Raw genomic sequence first — 15,202 nt, forward strand, 5'->3', positions numbered from 1 at the left:
CTCGTGTCCGACTCTTTGTGAGACTCTTTGTGATCACATGGACTGTATAGTCCATGGAATTCTCCAGGCCAGAATACTGGAGGAGGTAGTCTTTCCCTTTTCCTGGGGACATTCCCAACCAAGGGATTGAACCGAGATCTCCAGCATTGAAGGCAGATTCTTTACCAGCTGAGCCACAAGAGAAGTCCAAGAAACTGGAGCCCATTATACAGAGTGAGGTAAGCCAGAAAGAAAAACACCAATACAGTATACTAATGCATATATATGGAATTTGAAAGATGGTAACGATAACCCTATATGCGAGACAGAATAAGAGACACAGATGCGTAGAACAGTCTTATGGACTCTGAGGGAGAAGGTGAGGGTGGGACGTTCTGGGAGAATAGCATTGAAACATGTATATTATCATATGTGAAATAGAACACCATTCCAGGTTCAATGCATGAGACAAATGCTCAGGGCTGGGGCAATGGGATGACCCAGAGGGATGGGATGGGGAGGGAGGTGGGAGGGAGGTCCAGGAAGGGGAACACATGTAAACTCATGGCTGATTCATGTCAATGTATGGCAAAAACCACTACAATATTGTAAAGTAATTAGCCCCCAACTAAAATAAATAAATTTATTAAAAAAATAAAATAAAAAGTATATAGTGGTACATTATGATTTTTTAAAAAGCAGCTTTATTGACCTGTAGTTTACATACCATGAAGTTCACCTGTTTAGAATATATGCATGCATGCATGCTAAGTCACTTCAGCCGTGTTCCACTCTTTGTGACTCTATGAACTGTAGCCTGCCAGGCTCCTTTGTCCATGGGATTCTCCAGGCAAGAATACTGGAGTGGATTGCCATTTCTTTCTCCAGCTGATCTTCTTGACCTAGGGATAGAACTGGCGTCTCTTACGTCTCTTGCATTGGCAGGCGTGTTCTTTACCACTAGCACCACCTGGAAAGCTAACGTTTCTCCCCATACCGCTCATGCTATATAATACTAGGTGGAAAAAACATTATTCAAATATATATATATATATTTCTGTATATGTGTGAAAAAAAGACTAGAAGGAAATACATAAAAAACAAGCCTTAGTTGTCTCTTGGTGGTTGCATTTATAAGCACCCTTATTTTCTCTTCTGTACGTTTTAGAATTTTGAAATTCCTTATGGTGAGCACATATTAGTTTTGTAATTAAAAAAAATCATGATTTGTATGAAAAATATAAAAGAAATTTTTCAGGCTACATCGATGGAGGGGGTGCAATACCATACCAGCTTCTAACACTCTGTGTTTTCAGTCTGATTTCCTTTGGGAAGAGAATGTGTAAAATCTTATTCTTCTGGGTTTCTGCAGTGAGTTGGCGGTATAAACTCGCTGTTTGCAATATTTACGTGCATTGCCTGAGGGAGTCCTGTAAACTACTCTATCAGTTGGTTTCTCTATTGACAGACTGTTGAATGCTTCGAAAATGTGCTCTGGAAAGTGAATCCATATGGGAGCTGACTCAAGGGGTACACATGTCTTGTGATATATTGCAAGAAGTGAAGTTGCTATATACTTGGGGATCATTTCCTGGTTTGTAAAGTGTGGTGTGGCCAATTATGTATGAGAGCTCACGAATGAATATTTGTGTGAGTGTGCGGCACATTTTTACACAACATGGTACTCTGGGTGTGGAGGGTTAAGTGCATCGGCTCTCTAGTTCTAGTTTTTTAAATTTAATTAATTAATTAAATTAAGCTGTGCCAGTGTATGTGTGTGTGTGTGTGTATATATACATACATATATATATATATATATATATATACTTCATATATGTATGAAAAAAGACTAGAAGGAAATATATACAATTTTAGTTATTTTGCGTGTGAGATCCTTACTTGTCAGCATGTGGTAATTTTTGTTATAGCATGTGGGATCTAGTTTCCCGACCAGGGATTGAACCTGGACCCCTGCACTGGGAGCTCAGAGTCTTAGCCACTGGACCACCAGGGAAGTCCCTCTAGTTCTAGTTTAGCGGCCTCGGTGCAGTTTGCTGGAGAAGTCAGATTCCCATTTCCATAATTTCGTTTCCCTCTTAGTTCACTTAGACAACTCTGAAAGTGAAAGTGTTAGTCGTTCAGTCACGTCTGATCCTTTGTGACCCCGTGGACTGTAGCCTGCCAGGTTCCTCTGTCCTTGAAATTCTCCAGGCAAGACTACTGGAGTGGGTAGCCATTCCCTTCTCTAGGGGATCTTCCTGTCCTAGGGATAGAACCCAAGTCTCCTGCACTGCAGGCAGATTTCTTTATAGTCTGAGCCACCAGGGAAGCCAACTCTAACCCCATCTCAATACAGGCCTATGGAAATGCATTGAATAGCACCTGTACTTTCAACAAAAATGTGCTTTGCTCTGCACACAGTTTCCTATCTCAAAGGTCAGTTTCTGGGGTGAGATTGAACTGGTTATATTAATCATTTTCTAGAAGAAGCAACAGACTGGGAAGGACTTGGCTGAGGCAGACTTTGATGGCTCAGAAACAAAGCCCACTCAGGCTGACCCAGTGCAGGGTGGGAGGGCATCCTGCAGAAACAGAATAAACAGGTAAGGGTGAAAGGAGGCCAGGCTCCCTGCTTCTGTCTCTGCCTTGGGCCTCATGACCTCTGGTCCTTGCCCATCTGCACATGAGTCTCTCTGGCCTCTCTCCTGCAGGCTGGCTCCTTCTGCTCACGCCTGGTTCCCACCCTCTGGTACTTGCAGTCTGAGGACAGCTTTGTTCGGTTTGTCCTCCGGCTCTGGCCTTGCTTCTGCTTGACCATTCTGTTTAACTTCATTTTATGTCCTAAATCAGGGGTCCCCAACCCCTGGAATCTAATACCTGGTGATTTGAGGTGGAGCTGAGGTAACAGTATTAGAAATAAAGTGCACAATAAATGTGATGCACCTGAATCATCCTGAAACCATCCCCTTCGCCGTCTGTGGAAGTATTTTCTCCCATGGAACAGATTCCTAATGCCAAAAAGGCTGGGGACCTCTTTCCTAGTTGACTCATTCTCTGGAGAGGAATCTGATTGGCCCAGCTTTGGTCAGATTTCCCAGCAGATGTGGTGTGGAGGGAGGTCAAATATATAGACGTGGCCACCGGGGCCTACCTACCCCTTGAGCACAACCTTAATTGGGGCGGTTGACTACTGCAAAGATAGACAGAATCTGATCAAAGTGTTTTTGTTTATTTCTTACTTTGGACAATCCCCGTAGCTGCTGCCGCTAAGTCGCTTCATTCGTGTCCGATATGTAAATGAAGATGGTATTAGGTAAGGTGGTCCATGGTAAGCCCCCTTCACTGTGGCTCTCAAATGACCTCCGTCTCCTGGATTCATGTCCTTGTGAATCCCGTCCCCTAGAGCACAGGAGCACTTAGCAGTTTACTTCTTCTATTCACTTTTTAAAAAGTTTTATTTATTTATTTGGCCGCATCAAGTTTTAGTTGCGGCATACGAGATCTTTTTTTTTAAAGTTGTGGCATATGAACTCTTAGTTGTGGCATGTGGGATCTAGTTTCTTGACCAGGGATTGAACCTGGGCCACCTACGTTGGGAGTGAGGAGTCTTAGCCACTGGACCACCAATTTGCTTCTAGTGAACAAACTGAAACACAGCTAATGGGACGTCACTTCTGAGTTAAGTCACCAAAGGCTGTGGTTTCCATCTCCTAGATTCTCTCTGAGGCTGTCATTTGCTCACTCTGATGGAAACAGTGTGTTGTGAGTGGCTCTCTGGTGGGGCCCCTGGGGCAAGAAACTAGGGGAGGCTTCTGGCCAATAGCCAACCAGGAACTCGGTCCAACTAGTCTCAAGGAAAGAGTCTAGCCAACAACAACATGAGTCAACTTGGGAAGCAGGGCATACTCCCTGGCTGAGCCCTGAGATGCTGCAACGCTGGTGATACCGTGACTGTAGCCTGTGGACACTTTGAGGCAGAAACACCCAGCGAAGCCATGCCTAGATTCTTGAACCACACAAACTGTGAGATACTGTTTTAAGCCGCTAAGTTGGGGGGTAATTTGGCAACAGTAGGTAACAGATATGTAGATGGTCTCCTAAATAATGCTGTTTTTGAAGCATAGAACCCAGACTCACCTCAAAACAAATTGTAAGAAGTGATGTGACCCAAGGAGCCCTTCTGGAAAACTTGTTTAGGCCAAACTTCCTGCATTATGGTGGGAAAGTTCAAGTTAAGCAGTGCCATGTCTCCCATGGGGCCAGCTAGACAGAAGTTAGGTTCTAACAGTGACAGCCTAACTGTATAAACTGAAAACATTGTGGAGAACAATAGGTGAAAGCCAAATGTTTCAACCTGTGCTGTTATATATAGGATATGTAGAGTGCTGCATTTGGAGAATCTGGTGGCCTTTTCAACTCCAAATGGCAATAAATCTGAGTATGTGCCTGTGGACACCAAGCCCCTATGATTGGTGCCCCATGTGACTGGTGTGGACCAGAGGAATATCCTCAGGATTATCTCGGTCTTCTGGAATATCCCTGGAATGAAAGATCAGACTCGAGAGACTGTTACATCTGAGTCTCACTGCAGGCGTGATGAGGCTCAGAGGTCTGGAGACCATTCAGGTGATCCAGCTACTTCCTAAAGCTATTTCACAGGGAGGGCCTCTCAGCAGGTCTCCACAATCCAGGACTCCTCAAAACCCTGTATTTCCCAATAGATCTGTTGCTCAGTCGCTCAGTCGTGTCTGACTCTTTGTGACCCCATGGACTGCAGCACGCCAGGCTTTCCTGTCCTTTACCATCTCCCAGAGCTTGCTCAAACTTATATCCATTGAGCCAGTGATGCCATCCAACCATCTCATCCTCTGTTGTCCCCTTCTCCTCCTGCCTTCAATCTTGTCCAGCATCAGGGTTTTTTCTAATAAGTCACCTCTTCCCATCAGGTGGCCAAAGTAGTGGAGCTTCAGCTTTAGCATCAGTCCTTCCAATGAATATTCAGGACTGATCTCCTTTAGGATGGACTGGTTGGATCTCCTCGCAGTCCAAGGGACTCTCAAGAGTCTTCTCCAGCACCACAGTTCAAAAGCATCAATTCTTGGGCACTCAGCCTTCTTTATGGTCCAACTCTAACATCTGTATATGACGACTGGAAAAATCATAGCTTTGACTTGACGGACCTTCATCGGCAAAGTGATACCTCTGCATTTTAACATGCTGTCTAGGTTTGTCATAGCTTTTCTTCCAAGGATCAAGTGTCTTTTAATTTCACGGCTGCCCAACAGATGCCACAGAAGAATTTGGAAGTACTATTGGAGAGGAAGTCCACAGTCAGAGAACATGTCCTGAGGGGATAGCTTCTTGCTGTTGCAGCCCCCAGGGTGGAATTTTCCCTCAGCATCCTTGAGTTCCAAGAACATGCTTGCTGGGCTCTTCAATTCAGGTCTCCATCCTTCCCTTCCTCAAACTTTGGCCTCAGCTTCTATGAAGCCCACGTATCCAGTGCCTTCCTTTTAGACACCCTCATCTGCCTCATACCAGATGTTTCCTTCTTCTCCATCTGTGTCCATCTGTAGGTCTACAGGTTGACAATGTAGATTTGAAATATTTAAGTACAGTTTTATTGACACCAACATCCTGTCCCCACAAAAAGAATGTGAAGAAATGATATAACACAGGCGAGGCTTTTCCTTTCTGCTTTTAAAAGCAGAATTCCTTAAGCTGCTATAGGTAAACTTTAGCTCAGGAGGCTGGTCTTTGTGAAAGGACAGATGAGAAATCTCACTTTCTCTGCCTCGCATGCTCCCCCCAGAAGCCAGCAGCAGCGTGGGACAGGCAGTGATGGGCTCTGGCTTAGCTGACAGCCGAGCAGGGTCCAGCCCCGCTGGCAGCCATGATGGCTCTGTCTGCAGAGGAGGAGGTGTTATCAGTCTCATTATAGGAAAAAGGTATTAATAGAGAAGTGTGCTTTTGGAGGGATGGTGGGCCAGGGAAGAAAAACTGAGCAAAGGGACAGTTATTGTGTCTGATTTTCAAGGTTACCTGTTGAGATACGGCTGCAGCTCCCTTGCGGCCTGGAAAAGCAATTCCTTTCCAATGGCTTTATAATAAAGAAGAAAGACCCTTTTGTGAACAATAACTTGTATTTATCTCACGTTTTTCTCTAGAGAAACTGCAAGTGCTTCAGAGATTTTTATCTTTGTAAAAAGCTGATGAGGAAGTGTGAAGACCTTCTGGTGAACTCAGCCCCACGGTCCCTAATCCAGTCCTTTTGCCCATTGTCCTCTGACTTCCTTCTGGTGATGATGAATGCCATGAGTCCGTCTGTGATCACCCCTGTCGTGGGCACTGTAGACCAGGGGGCAGGGTAGCCCACTTCTACCCAGGACTGTTCAGTGTTTCTTGTTCACCTGTTCCCTGTCCCCAATCCCCCTCCCACAGCCTTAAATTAAAGGGACTTTATTCAAAGGAATCAAGAATATTTCACAGAATTCAAGACCCATAAGAATGGTTGAATTTCACAAAGTTCTAGAACTGGGTCCTGGAAAGACAGCATTGTCTCTCTCTCTTTGTTTGGGATCACACAGTACCCTGGGGCTCCCTGCCTCCTGGCACTCATTCTCACTATTGTTTCTCTTTAGGGACCCCTTTCTCTGCTTGCATCTCTGGATCCATGCCCCAGATGGCAACCTTGACACCTGAGTTACCAGGTTCAGGGCACACAGTTTCTTTAGTCTGGCTATCTTAGGTGAGGAAACTCATGGGCTCCCTGTACTGCCTAGACTAGTATCCACCCGGTCCAGTTATTTCTGCTGGTAGAAAGGGCTCCCTCCTCCAGGGTGTAGAAGGATTTGGCCCTGGTATTTCCACTTAGGTTGTTCCCTTTGCTTGCAATGACCTTAACCTTGACTCCCCAGGGGATCCTCAACCTACATGTATTTCTCTGAGAGGCCACCCCCAAGCCACCTTCGTCACCTCTTCAACCCCTACCTCCTCTGCACAACCCGTGGATCCCTCTTTTCCTCCAGTATCTGTTTGCTTGTTTGCGCCCTTGACTCTGTGACCTTATAGCATGTGAGTGCCTTGAGGGCAAGCCTTTGGTCTTTCTCCTTTGTGTGTCATGAAAGCTAGGAAAATTCCCTTCAAATGCCTGGGAGTGAATGAGTGTATAAAAAGCGATAGATCTTAAACAAAAGCTTTGTGATTTTTGTCTTTATGCTTATGGTTTGTTAGTAGCAAAAAAAATGATCCTCTTTTTAAATAAGCATCTATTATGGTTGAATAAAGAGACTTGGGAATAAATTGCATTTACCACTAGGTCCTATCACTTTGGGGGTTTAAAGGAAGAACCCTGAGGCAGCAGCCACAGGGTGCAGCATCCTTAGTGTGGTTCAGGAACCATTATCCTTTTCTTGCCATCTGTCCTCCAGCTACTGCAGGGTGGAGAATTGGTATTTGTGTCAGGTATAATCTTAGGAAATCAACCCCGAACGTTCATTGGAAGGACTGTTGCTGAAGCTGAAGCTCAATACTTTGGCCACCTGATGCTAAGAGCCAACTCATTTGGCAAAGACTCTAATGTTGGGAAAGGTTGAAGGCAAAAAGAGAAGGGGGCAGCAGAGGATGAGATGGTTAGATAGCATCACTGGCTCAGTGGACGTGAATTTAAGCAAATCCTGGGAGTTGGTGGAGGACAGAGGAGCCTGGTGTGCTGCAGTCCATGAAGTTGCAAAGAGCTGGACAGGACTTAGCGACTGAACACCACCACCACTACAATCTTTCATTTTATTTTATAATGTATCTATAGAGTCATGATTATATTATCTATGGCAGTGTTGATTTGTGATCATGTACCTCACGCATTTTGTTAGCATCATTTGCCTTAAAGTTTCCAGCAATAACTAAACATGGCAATGCCACTGTATGACAATAGGTGGGTGGCTGGGGGGAGAGGGAGCAGGTAGGGTGGCAAAACTGAATCACTTGAAGAGTTTTCCAAATATCTTATCTTCCCCCTTCACCTGACACCCATGCTGATCTTGTTCCCCAGGTGACACTTGCCCTAGGTGGACACCTGCCTCTTTTTGCTCATTGTTTCTGGCTCATTCTCCTAGACTCTGGTGGAAATGATATGAAAGATGGAAAGGATGAGGAATAGGGTGGGTGAGCTCTCTCCCTCTCCTATTTTTTTCCCCGGCAGTCTAAATACCCCGTGGTCCCGTGCTGCGAGAGCCTCTTCTTAGGTCTCCAAGTCGCCCATCCTCTTCCTTAGCAACCAGTCAGTATCTTTGCTTGTGTGTGGCAGCTGTGGAGCCGACATCGAGGTGTTTGGACATAAACACCTTCTAATCCACTATTAAGTCCTTCAGTCTGTGCTCTCATAACATTTAACATAATGAACTCTTCACATACTGATGTCAGTTTAATACTGCCTGCTTCCCCCGGCAGGGCCTAGTCATTTAGTGTTAATTAACGATGACTTATTGCAAATGATGTTACTGACTTAGGGACGCTCCTGGGTGACACACACATCTTTCAGATGAAGCCATAACATCATTACTTAGCATTCTCATAGCACTTCACACGGTAAGGACTCTGGTAATTGAATTGGCTGCTTTGTCGCTGTTCCTCATGCTGATCCTGTCACGCGGGTTCGTGGAGGTGTCTCTCATTACAAGTAAACTTGACGCGCTGAGTTTTAAACTTGCCACATTGCTGACACGGAGGAATGACATTTTACTGATCATAGAGTCTGGGGCTCGTCAGGAGTTCAGTGGCGACAGTAACTGTGAAGCACAAAACTGGAGAGTGGCTCTATCAGGCATTTAAAAAGATTCTTAGCTGCGTTGGGTCTTCGTTGCAGCATGGGGAATCTTCATCGTGTCCTACGAGGTCTTTTGTTGTGGCTCAGGGGCTCTCTAGTTGTGGCGCATGGGCTTAGTTGCTCCGCAGCATGTAGGATCTTAGTTCCTCCACCAGGGATTGAACCTGCATCCCCTGCATTGCAAGGCAGGTTGTTAACCACTGGACCACCAGGGAAGTCCCTCCATCAGGCATTTTTAATACCCAGAAAGAACCCATGGGAAAGTTGGTCTAGGGCACATGCAGTCAGATGTTTAGATGTGAGAGGAGGCTAGGGAAGATGGCAGACCATGGTCAAGGGGAGTCTGAGATACAGACAAAACCCCAAAGGGAAAATAAGCCACTCAGGTGGACCATACTGCTCATAGATAAGATCAAGGTCATAAGTTTTTGTTGTCAGAGTTTTCAACCTATTATATGGGGTGGGGTTTTGGTGGGAAACATCTTAGTTTCTATACAACCAAAATCACTTGAATCACTGGAAGTTTACTTTATAAAGTAAGTGTTAAAAATCAATGCTGTTGGACCACACCTATGCTGTAGAGTAAGGGAAGGAAATCCTTCCATTACTTTCTCCACTTTCAGGATTAAGGAAATTCAAGAATAAGAAGATGACCAATGAGCCACGCCTCCTGGAATGAAGTGGGAGAGATTGGAGAGAAACCTTTGGCTATGTGATTCAGGATCTTTTTTCATCTCCTTTCTACTCCCTGTTGCCTGCTTACCAATGTTGCCCTTTTGTTCTGGACACATTATATTGTCTGAAATATTAAACACATCCATTTGAAACAATATTTTGATTTCTAATAAATGATAAGGAGAGGGGAAATGAGATTCCCCTCTGGCCTGAAAAAGGGCAATCTTTACTCTTCATGGGAAAAAGATAAGCCCAGCTGATTTGTGGAGACAGTCTCAAAATTAAATTATTTCTCCAGAAACTTTATATATATATATCTATCTATAATCCAACTTGTCTTTTTTAGAAGAAGCACTATTACCATCTTTCCTTTATCCCCATTCTGTGGCAAACTCCAGGACTTTAATTAATCTCTGCTCTTGATTTTATTGGTTCATTTCTGTCTTGTCCTTGTCTTGCTTGCCAACCCCATTTAAAAAAAGAAATTGAAAAAAAAAAAGAAATTGAAAAAAAAAAAAGAAACAACTAAGAATTCATCTCAAGCTCAAGTATTAGTAGAACTCATATCAGAAACTTTATATATTATTCCTCGACTCTTGTATCAAAACCTTTAGATGAAGTCCAAGTAAACCAATGACACATTCAGATCAGATTAGCAATTTGCACCTTCATGGAGAGCTTAGCAGGGCAGCTTTATTCTGATGTTTTAAAAAAAATCCACTTGTATTTGTCAGGAAAATGAAACCTTATTTGTGTCTGGGACTGTGTCCCTGGGCGGGTAATGATAAATCTACTCAAATCTCAGGCAGGCCGGTGGTGCTCAAAACATCAAGCTCACCTGGAAGTGGGAGGGTGTGTCCTTGGGGGTGGCCTCCACCTCCCTGGCCCATCCTCTTGCAGAAACTTCTAGGTTGAGAATAAGCAGAGCCCTAGGGGAGGGGAGGCAGTGACGTAAGTGGGCAGCAGAGGCAACCCTAGAGTCTACATAAAATTCACGTTCTGACCGTCTGCTTTCTAGACCTATTGGCTTGGACAAGTCGACTGGACCTCTTTGACCCTTGATTTTCTCACCAGGAAAATGGACATAATGGTATCAACCCTGTAAGGCTGCTGTAAAGATTCAATTAAATGAGATGATATACTTCAGGCACTTGCCATGTGGTGAGCACTCACTTGAGGGTCTCTTTTATCTGGATATGTGGAGTTAAAATGCGGTGAGAGAAACAGGCAGAGGGATATGTAGAAGTCAGGGCACGAACTATTAATGAACTGGCCATGGAAAAAGTTTCACCTGCTAACATCTTGTCTGATACCCTTTGAAGCATATACATGAAGCATCCATGCCATCCCTGTCCACTAGGTTCATGGGCAGAGTACTGGGGCTCTTCTCCAGGCAGACCGCTGAGTGCGGGTAGGGGTGTGGGCAGTGGAAGAGGCTAGGTAAGTTTTCCCCAGTCACCAGCTGGTTGGTCGTGAAGCTGGGATTTGTATCCAGGTTGTCTGACTCCAGAACCACTGTTCTCAACCTTGTCTGCAATTAAGCTCACCTTCAGAGATTCTAAGGGCTTCGCTGGTGGCTCAGACAGTAAAGAATCCACCTACCAATGTGGGAGATGCAGGTTTGATCCCTGGGTCAGGGAGATCGCCTGGAGGAGGAAATGGCAACCCACTCCAGTATTCTTGCCTGGGAAATCCCACGGACCGAAGAGCCTGGCGGGCTCCAGTCCACAGGCTCACAAAGAGTCAGGCACTACTGAGCGCCTAAACAACAACAACAACAAAAGAGCTTCTGAATGCTCAAATGCCCAGGCCAGGCTTGAGCCTAATGAGTCTAGAGCTTCTGAGGGTGGGACCCACGCAGCAGTAGCTTTTAAAGGTTTGCAGATGATGACTGTGTGCAGCCAGGCTGAGAAAAACTGCCTAGATTAGGGCAGTGGTTTTCAGAGTGTGGTCCTTGAGTCATCAGCATCCCTAGGAAAACTGAAAAAAATTCAAGAGACTGAGCTCCACCCGAAACCACCTGAATCAGAAACTGTGGGGGTGAGGCCAGCAGTCTGCATTGTAACAGGCTCTCTAGTGATTCTGACTCGTACTAGTTTGGAACCGTGGCTCCAGAGCTGTTCTTCTCAAAACCTCAATGTGCCTGCAAATCACGCTAAAGCGTAGTTTCAGATTCAGTGGGACTGGAGTGGGGCCAGGGCTTTGAATTGATGATGCCGATGCTGCTTGTGCACTGATGACGTTGTAGGAGCTGGGGAGCTCTGCGTTACTCAACACGCTGCCTCCAAAGCCCCCAGACCCCCTGTGTGAGAGTTACCTGGGATGTTTGTTAACAGGAAAACACCTTGGCCCTGCTCCAGACCTCTTGAATTCTGGTCTCTAAGGATGGGATCTGGCAGTGCACATTTACACAGACACCAGGTGGTTTTTTTTTTTTTTTTAAAGGTCCTGATATGTTTGGGACCATAAGGAAGGCAGAGCCCTGAAGAATTGATGCTTTCGAACTCTGGTGCTGGAGAAGACTCTTGAGAGTCCCTTGGACAGCAAGGAGATCAAATCAGTCCATCCTAAAGGAAATCAATCCTGAATATTCATTGAAGAACTGATGCTGAAGCTGAAGCTCCAGTACTTTGGCCACCTGATGCAAAGAACTGACTCATTGGAAAAGATCGTATTGCTGGGAAAGATTGAAGACTGGAGGAGAAGAGGACAACAGAGGATGAAATGTTTGGATAGTGTCATGATTCAACGGACATGAACTTAAGCAAACTCTGGGAGATGATGAGGGACGAGGAGGCCTGGTGTGTTGCAGTTCATGGGATCGCAAAGAGTTGGATACAACTTGGCAACTGAACACACAAGTTTGGAAAGCTGTGTTCCCAACAAGCTGATCACGATTGGTACCTGTTCCTCTCCCAGAAAGTCCCTTTCAATCTCCAGGACCGGCTTGCCAGCCAGCTAGCCAGGCAGGGTCTGGACAGCATACCATGGGTAATATAGCTTTTTTTTGTTTTTTTTTTAAGAAAAGAAACCATCAACAGAAGCCCTCAGGCTGCTGTCAGTGTGGCCAACTTAGGACCACATCTTGATGTGTCTGTCCACAGGCTGCAGAGCACAAGGCTGTATTAATCCCTTGGATGTTCATGCTGCCCTGACTACACTCCTTGGGCCCTGAGGATGGAAATGCAACTCTCCTTCCTCTTTTGGATGCAGGGTGCCTGCCTGGCCCCCCCAACCACCTCTCTGACCCAGCCACCTTTGGCCAACACACAGGCCAGTAGACTGGGAGCTGGTATGACCCTCTCTGGATGGATGCTGCCCCACACATTGTACCAGCCACTTTATCTTAATGAGAACAGAACATCAAAAACCCAAAAAGTGGGTCCCATTTCAATTGGAGGAAGAATTATGTTCATGTGGGTAGTGTGCAGACCTAGAAGCAGGCTCTTCAGAGGTAGACAGCGCTTCCTCTGGGGTCTTTTAGACTGGTGCTACCACAGGGTGCACAAATATCCTTGAATCTGTGTTCACATAAGCGTTGCAGTGCTGAGAGGCCAGGGTGGGTAGGGGTACCATTGGCCAGCAAGAAGTCACCCTTCTCAGAACCCCCAGCCATCTCTCCTGAAATATATCATCCCCAAGAAAAAGTCGTCCCCAAGAAAAAGAAATGGAAAAAGGCAAAATGGCTGTCTGAGAAGGCCTTACATATAGCTGAGAAAAGAAGAGAAGCTAAAGGCAAAGGAAAAAAGGGAAGATATATCCATCTGAATGCAGAGTTCCAAAGAATAGCAAGGAGAGATAAGAAAGCCTTCCTCAGTAATCAATGCAATGAAGTAGAGGAAAACTATAGAATGGGAAAGACTAGAGATCTCTTCAAGAAAATTAGAGATACCAAGGGAACATTTCATGCAAAGATAGGCACACAATAAAAGACAGAAATGGTATGAACCTAACAGAAGCAGAAGATATTAAGAAGAGGTGGCAAGAATACACAGAAGAACTATACAAAAAAGATCTTCATGACCCAGATAACCATGATGGTGTGATCACTCACCTAGAGCCAGACATCAGGGAGTGCGAAGTCAAGTGGGCCTTAGGAAGAATCACTACAAACAAAGCTAGCGGAGGTGATGGAATTCCAGTTGAGCTATTTCAAATCCTAAAAGATGATGCTGTAGAGGTGCTGCACTTACTATGCCAGCAAATTTGGAAAGGTCAGCAGTGGCCATAGGACTGGAAAAGGTCAGTTTTCATTCCAGTCCCAAAGAAAGGCAGTCCCAAAGTGCAGTAGTTCAAACTATCACACAGTTGCACTCATCTCAAATACTAGCAAAGTAATGCTCAAAATTCTCCAAGCTAGCCTTCAACAGTATGTGAGCTGAGAACTTCCAGATGTTCAAGCTAGATTTAGGAAAGACAGAGGAACTGGAGATCAAATTGCCAACATCCGTTGGATGATAGAAAAAGCAAGAGAATTCCAGAAAAGTATCTACTTCTGCTTCATTGACTCCGCTAAAGCCTTTGACTGTGTGGATCACAACAAATTGTGGAAAATTCTTAAAGAGATGGGAATACCAGACCACCTGACCTGCCTCTAGAGAAACCTGTATGCAGGTCAAGAAGTAGCAGTTAAAACCGGATATGGAACAATGGACTTTTCCAAATTGGGAAAGGAGTATGTCAAAGCTATATATTGTAACCCCACTTATTTAACTTATATACTGAGTTCATCATGTGAAATGCTGGGCTGGATGAAGCACAAGCTGGAATCAAGATTACCAGAAGACATATCAATAACCTCAGATATGCATATGACACCACCGTTATGGCATAAACTGAAGAGGAACTAAAGAGTCTCTTGATGAAAACGAAAGAAGAGAGTGAAAAAGCTGGCTTAAAATTCAAGTTTCAAAGAATGAAGATCATGGCATCCAGTCCCATCACTTCATGGCAAATAGATGGCGAAACAATGGAAACAGTGAGAGACTTTATTTTCTTGGGCTCCAAAACCACTGCAGATGGTGACTCAGTTCAGTTCAGTTCAGTTCAGTCACTCAGTCGTGTACGACTCTTTGTGACCCCATGAATTGCAGCACGCCAGGCCTCTCTGTCCATCACCAACTCCTGGAGTCTACCCAAACCCATGTCCACCGAGTCGGTGATGCCATCCAACCATCTCATCCTCTGTCGTCCCCTTCTCCTCCTGCCCCCAATCCTACCCAACATTAGGGTCTTTTCCAATGAGTCAACTCTTCGCATGAGGTGGCCAAAGTATTGGAGTTTCAGCTTCAACATCAGTTCTTCCAATGAACACCCAGGATTGATCTCTTTTAGGATGGATTGATTGGATCTCCTTGCAGTCCAAGGGACTCTCAAGAGTCTTCTCCAACACCACAGTTCAAAAGCATCAATTCTGCGGCGCTCAACTTTCTTCACCATCCAACTCTCACATCCATACATGACCACTGGAAAAACCATAGCCTTGACTAGACGGACTTTTGTTGGCAAAGTAATGTCTCTGCTTTTAAATACGCTATCTAGGTTGGCCATAACCTTCCTTCCAAGGAGTAAGCGTCTTTTAATTTCATGGCTGCAATCACCATCAGCAGTGATTTTGGAGCCCCCAAAAATAAAGTCTGACACTGTTTCCACTGTTTCCCCATCTGTTTCCCATGAAGTGATGGGACCAGATGCCATGATCTTAGTTTTCTGAACATTGAGCCT

Source organism: Giraffa tippelskirchi, chromosome 10 (assembly GCF_054371585.1).
Source record: "Giraffa tippelskirchi isolate mGirTip1 chromosome 10, T2T-mGirTip1v1.2.pri, whole genome shotgun sequence".
NCBI lineage: Eukaryota > Metazoa > Chordata > Mammalia > Artiodactyla > Giraffidae > Giraffa > Giraffa tippelskirchi.